This window comes from Mastomys coucha, unplaced genomic scaffold, assembly GCF_008632895.1.
Source record: "Mastomys coucha isolate ucsf_1 unplaced genomic scaffold, UCSF_Mcou_1 pScaffold1, whole genome shotgun sequence".
Lineage (NCBI taxonomy): Eukaryota > Metazoa > Chordata > Mammalia > Rodentia > Muridae > Mastomys > Mastomys coucha.
The window spans coordinates 32,256,162-32,261,135 of record NW_022196891.1 but is presented as its reverse complement, the minus strand read 5'-3'; the positions used below and the strand labels follow the sequence as shown (position 1 = coordinate 32,261,135).

The 4,974-nt window shown below is 47.2% G+C and overlaps 1 protein-coding gene and 1 long non-coding RNA gene across 6 annotated transcripts in view; one reads left to right on the top strand and one right to left on the bottom strand.

The window, feature by feature from the left end:
* Nav1 (neuron navigator 1) overlaps positions 1 to 4,974 on the top strand; it is a 266,750-nt gene that overhangs the window by 60,560 nt on the left and 201,216 nt on the right. The gene's annotated exons all lie outside the window — the stretch shown is intronic.
* LOC116099755 overlaps positions 1 to 4,974 on the bottom strand; it is a 9,965-nt gene that overhangs the window by 2,721 nt on the left and 2,270 nt on the right. The window contains exons 2-4 of one of the 2 annotated variants that reach the window (XR_004122369.1): positions 4,753 to 4,867; positions 1,977 to 2,034; positions 927 to 1,024 (exon numbers count right to left, since the gene is read on the bottom strand). This is a non-coding gene — a long non-coding RNA (uncharacterized LOC116099755). The remainder of the gene's footprint in view (positions 1 to 926; positions 1,025 to 1,976; positions 2,035 to 4,752; positions 4,868 to 4,974) is intronic. The other variant, XR_004122368.1, reaches the window with a different exon arrangement.

The window sequence follows — 4,974 nt, the reverse complement described above, 5'->3', positions numbered from 1 at the left end:
TTCTTTGTTTTTTTGGAGGGGAAACTGGGAATGGAGAATTTTACATGTAAATAAAGAAAATATCTAAATAAAAAAAAGAGGTAAAAATAGCAGGTGATAAGGATGATGGAGGAGAAGGCATTAAATAAAAGTGAAAGTATATGAAAAAAAAAAAAGCCCACACCCACAAGGCCACACCTACTCCAACAAGGCCACACCTCCCAACAGTGCCCCTCCCTGGGCCTAGCATAGATAAACCATCACAGCCTATAATCCATGAACTGAGTTCCGGGCATTCTTGTGACCTAGGACCTTCTCTCGTATTCTTTGATCTTCAAGCGTATCATCCATCAGATAGATACCTTCTCGTGGAAATAAAGAAATCGGTGAGGGCAGATGCTGGACTGCCACTGTGTAGTCGGCAAGGCTAGAGAGTTGCAGCCTGGAGGATCCTGGGTACCAGGAAGCAGTGTCTTCAGTTTAGGGGCTGGGGGATGAGGAGTGGAGGCTGCTAGTGGCTAGTCTTGGAGCTGGATGGGTTCTACAAAGGTCATCCTATCCTTTCCCTTGCCTTGGACAGGTGGCTATCATCAGGGAGGTATTAGGATTAGGGGGATCTGCCCTTCACTCAGAAACCATTTCTAGCCCTGTGTGGTGGTACATGCTTGTAATCCCAGGGGATCCCAAGTTAAAGGCCATACTTGAATACGCACTGAGAGCCTGTCTCAAGAAACAGAAAACAACAGAAACATTTCTGGAGCTTTTCCTGGGGCCAGGACTGGATTGGTCCCACTTAACACAACATAAGGAGGGGTCAAACCAGATATCTGTGTGTTGGGGGCCACGGACTTTCCCAGTCTCCTCCCCTAGGCCCAGCTGGCTAGTATGGGATCCCTAGGAATGAGAAATCCTATCAGAGGGCTCTCTGAGAAGGTAACATCACTCACTTCGTGGGTCACATGTTCAGGGTCTCCCAGCTGCTGCTCTTGTCATTTTCTTCTCTGGTCCCAATTTTTATGGTTAGAAAGGGACTTCAAGACCCTATCTTAGTGAAAATGGAAGACAAAGGTTTTATATCTGCAGAGTCCATTAGCCAGCATCCCTCGATTCTCAGTCCAGGATATGCCACCCGGGGTTCATTAACCTCTCACTAGCCAGGCCTCCCGCCGTCATCTTACTCCGGATACAATTCAGTCCTCTGTGACCCTCGTAAACTACAGAGCACAAAACTAGTGTCTTGAGAGTTACATGAGGTCCTGACCCTAGTACAGAGGTCTGGAAACAGATCCCCACCCCCACCCCCTGATGCTGTTGTTCTGGAAGTGTCTTCCCAAGAGTCTTACCTCTCTAGAAAGATAAGTCTTTGCCAGGGGTCTTTTTTTTTTTTTTTTTTTTTTTAATGAGGGGAGCTGCAGGAAGGCTTCCTGAAAACACTCAGATTTCTGTTAGCACCATTCTAATCCTTGCTATAAAAGAGGCCATGCCGAGGATGGGGCCCGAGGGTGTGGAGAGAGGAGGGGAGAGTGTCTGTGTCATAAACAAGAAAAGATACTCAGCGCTTAAGCAGTGGGTGCATCGCCAGGGATAGTCTGACGAGAGAGAGAAACAACACTTTCTTTGGAAACAATTCTGCTGAGATACAAAGTGTCTCAACTTCTCTTTCCAGCTGTTTGTTACAAGGTGCTTGCTGTGTGCTCAAAACCGGGGTGGGGGTTGGTGGGGGTGGGGGGCGTGGCTGAGTCTTAAAGTCACAGGCCACGTTCTGGGCTTGGATCCAAAGGAGAAGCTCAGGCCACCTGATCAGCCCTTAGGGGAAGGGTCCCAAGCAGTCAGCTCTTCTGTGTTCCCCTTATTTGTCAGGGTTCTAGGGCGGTCCTTTCTCAAAGCCTTTGCACTTGGAATGACCCTTGGACAGGAAGGCACTCAGGCTGGGGTAGAGGAAGGTTTCCACAGAGTCTGCAGGTGGGGGCAGCCCGTGAGTCTCCTGAGGGGCTCACCTTCTCTGAGACTTATCTTCTCCATCTTCCTGCCACCTGCAGCAGTCAGGCTCCAAACCTAGAATGGACAATAAAACAAATGCCTCCTGCCTTTTCCCCTGAAGCTCGGCAAGGCAGACTACAGTCTTTGTATTTTTTTCAATTAACGTTTTATTTTACATGTGGGCGCGCATGCACTATGGCATGCCTGTGGAGGTCAGAATGACAATGTGCAAGAGTTGTTTCTCTCAGTCCACTGTGTGAATTCTGGGAACGCAACTCAAACGGATGACAAATGTCTTTACCCACTGAGCCATCTCACTGGCATAGGATCCAGTCTTCAAAAAGAGTTGTGAATTTTAGAAGGTGGAGGTGAGCCAAATACAACAGGGGTTCCTGGGACAAGAAGGGGCCACTGAAGGAAAAAGTGGTGAACTCCAAAGAGAGCTTGGAGTATAGTCAATAGTAATATGCCAGTGTCGGTCTCCAGGTTTTGACAATGAACCGTGGTTGTGTGAAGTTTGAACATTAAGGGAAACTGGGCAGAGGGCAGATGGGAGTGCTGCTTCTTTTCATTAAGAAAATAAATAATAGCAAGTGCTGGTGAGAATTCAGGGAAAAGGGAACACACACACATTCTTAAGCCAGGATAACCAGTACAGAAATCAGTATTGAGGCTCCAAAGCTGCAGCAACAACATAAAAATTGTAGGACGCGATCCATCCGCCTATACACTCCAAGTACAGAGACCCCACATGCCGCTGTTTACTGTTGTATTACTTACAATAGAAATTATGAAGCAACCTAGATGCTCCTCAACAGAGGAGTGAATAAGGAAAAGATGGTTTATATTCACAATGGAAATTATTCAGCCATAAAGAACAAAACTGTGTCACTTTTAAGGAAAATAGTTACAATCGGAGATTATCACATTGAGCAACTTAAACCTTAAACATTAAGGTCAAAAAGACCAGTAAGTATCACATTTGAGGGCCTAGGACTGTATATAGACCTATAGGATCCATACATGTATATATACATAAGTGACACGGAAATGAAAGCAAAACTGTCTGGGAGAAGCAAAGGGACTAAGAGGAAGGGGGAGGGGCAGGGAAGAAAAGAGGATATGCTGGAGCACATGGCTGGAATACAGTATGTGCTCCATACCAAACTGTCCTTATGGAACCCAAAATATGTACAATGAATACATATGCAAATCCAAAATAATAGTACTTTAAGATAAAAACTTTACAGCTAGCTGGGCAGTGGTGGTGCACGCCTTTAATCCTAGCACTTGGGAGGCAGAGGCAGGCGGATTTCTGAGTTCGAGGCCAGCCTGGTCTAAAGAGTAAGTTCCAGGACAGCCAGGACTACACAGAGAAATCCTGTCTTGAAAAACCAAAAAAAACAAAAAACAAAAAAAAACCCAAAAAACCACTTTACATCTGGGTGGTGGTGATGCACACTTATCCCAGCACATGGGAGGTAGGGGTAAGGTGGATTTTTGGGAGTTCAAGGCCAGCCTAGTCTATAGAATGAGTTCCAGGACAGCCAGGGCTACACGGAGAAACTCTTGTCTTGAAAAACAAAACAGCAGGGTGGTGGTGGCACACGCCTTTAATCCCAGCACTTGGGTGCCAGAGGCAGATGGATTTCTGAGTTCGAGGCCAGCCTGGTCTACAAAGTGAGTTCCAGGACAGCAAGGGCTACTCAGAGAAACCCTGTCTTGAAAAACCAAAAAAAGAAAAAGAAAAACAAAACAAAAAAGCAAAAATAAACAAGCAAATAACGACGAAAACATTACAAGGAAAATGTGGAGGAAGGGAAGAAAATGGACAGAGAGAAGTGGGAAAACTCAAGAGCCACGCGGAGGCTTACGTGCTTAGCTGTCAATCCCTGATCTAGGAGTAAAGTAAAGAGCTCTCCTAAGCTGAAGAGCTTAAGATCAAGTTCACCCCAGGCGGGCAGCCACCCTCCAGCGCTGGGCAGATCTGAGGTCTGACTCCTGGGACGTTCGTTCATCTCTCCCAGCCACTCTGCAAAGGCTGGTCATTAAGCCTGCTTTCCTCTCTCCCTTCCCATGCTCTCAGCTTCTGGTCAGAGATGACTGATTAAAGCAGCAGCGCCCACCGATGCCCAGCCCAGGGGATTATAGCGTCTAATAGAATCCAGTGTGGAAAGTGAATGCTCTAACTCTGGCCTTCACACACTGAATCCTTACCTCAGCACAGTGGTTGAGAGCTGAGGCCTCTGGAAGAGTGATAAGGTCATGGGGAAGAGACTCTCAACTTCCCAGTGTGTGAGGACAGAGCAAGGGTGGCCTCTGAACCAGGAAGTGATCCCTTAGCAGACAGTGAATGTTCTAAGGCCTGAACCTTGAGCTTCTAGCCTTCCAGAGTATGAAAGATCTGTACATGTTGGTCACAAACTACCCAGGCTGTAGAGTTTTATGACAACAGTCAGAAGGGGTTAGATGAAGGATAGATGAAGAGCCAGTATTTAGGACAGGTAAATCTGAAGTACGGGCAGGTGAGACTGCTTAGCCAGTAAAAAGAACACGCCACTCAAGCCTGACCACCTGAGTCAACCCCTAGAACCCAAGGTGGAAAGCAAGAGCTGACTCCTAAAAGCTGTCTTCTGGTTTCTGTGTACGTACCATGGGATGGATGCTCATGTATGCATCCGCAGCACCACTCTGCCAGCCCTTGGGAAACCTGACCCCGCCCCAGCTCAGGCTACCCACTCCCGCCTCTCTGGTGCCCTCACAATAGGCCTCTCATTCCCTTTCCTTACCCACCTGAGTGAATGGCTGTGGAGGAACCCGCCATCTGGGTGTCGAAGATGAGTACCAAGCTAGGTGGTTCTGAGGCACATTTGCATCAAGGCTGATTCCTACCGTGGTCCTCCTGTTGCTGTAATTCCAAGGGCATTTCTTCATGTTTCCTCATGAAGGGTACCAGCCTGCCTAGAGTAACCCCACGTTCCTAAGACCAGCAAGTCTTTTTTTTTTTTTTTTTTT